Here is a 1,232-nt window from a genome sequence, read left to right on the forward strand (position 1 = left end):
CTGGGCCGGCCGACTGGTCAGTCACTCTCAACCCCAGAGGAGCCTTTTCTCAACAATAAGAAGAAAAAACAGAGGAGCCCTGGCCTGCACTCTGAAGCAGCTCAGCGTCTCCACAAAATCTGTAATGTCTGAATCAAACGGTTTGAACACTTTTAGTCGTCCAATGCTAGTCACCAAATGTTCATGGATTTCTTTTTTCTTCGAGGGGTACCAAATGTACATGGATTAGTCTAGAAATTCAAATTTCCTCAAATCGTTCTTAAGCTGGTAGTCCGGAGGTCCGCCTGGCACACTATTAGTTGGACCAGAGCTCCCCACAGTCCATGTGTCCCATTCATCTTTTTTCCTTTGTAGGTAAGTTCGCTTGGTCCACTGTCCAGATTTGATGACTACAATTGAATGACCTCTAGGAGAACCGGCGCCCACGCGCCCCGTAAATCTTGGTCGGCCCAATATCAAGGCGACAATGTCGCTCGTCCCATGGTCAACTTATTCGCTCGGTCACAGTTGACAGATCGCCGGAGACCAGTTGACCGACCAATCGTTGACTTTTGTAGAAAAAACAAAAACGATAAAAAAACCATGAATTCATAAAAAATCATGGAATTGAAAAATTCACAAAATAAAAAAGTTCGTGAATTTTTAAAAAGATTCACAATTTTGAAGAAAAACACAAATTCAAAAAAATCGTGATGATTATCAAAAAAGTTCATGAATTTGGAAAAAGTTCATCGGTTTTCAAAAAAACATGAACTTGAATAAATTAACTTGTTTTAGAAAATTTCAAAGTTTTTGAAAATAAATGCAGGTTTTTGAAAAAATTCATGAATATGAAAAAGGTTCACTGATTTTGAAAATAAACACAAATTTGAAAACAATTCACGGGTTTGGAAAAAAGTTCACAGACATGAAAAATGTTCATGAATTTAAGAAAAGTTCACAATTTTAAAAAGGAAAATGAAAAAAGAAATAGACAAAGAAAAAAAGAAAAGAAAAATCAGCCGGAAAAAAACCAAAAAAGATAAAACCAAACAGGGAAATTGCTGCTTTTTTAGCATTTTATTTGAAGAAGAAAGAAGAAATAAGGTAGGCACAACAAGGATGGTGTCCCACTTGGTTACCGTGGTTTGTACTAAGCCAAGGGGTGAGGGGTTTGAATATTGTCAGGCAACAGGTAACGTTTACAGAAAAGAAAAGAAAAGAAAACGTGTAAATGGGCTGACCCAAACCGG

This window comes from Triticum dicoccoides, chromosome 2B (genome assembly GCF_002162155.2).
Source record: "Triticum dicoccoides isolate Atlit2015 ecotype Zavitan chromosome 2B, WEW_v2.0, whole genome shotgun sequence".
NCBI classification, from domain to species: Eukaryota; Viridiplantae; Streptophyta; class Magnoliopsida; order Poales; family Poaceae; genus Triticum; species Triticum dicoccoides.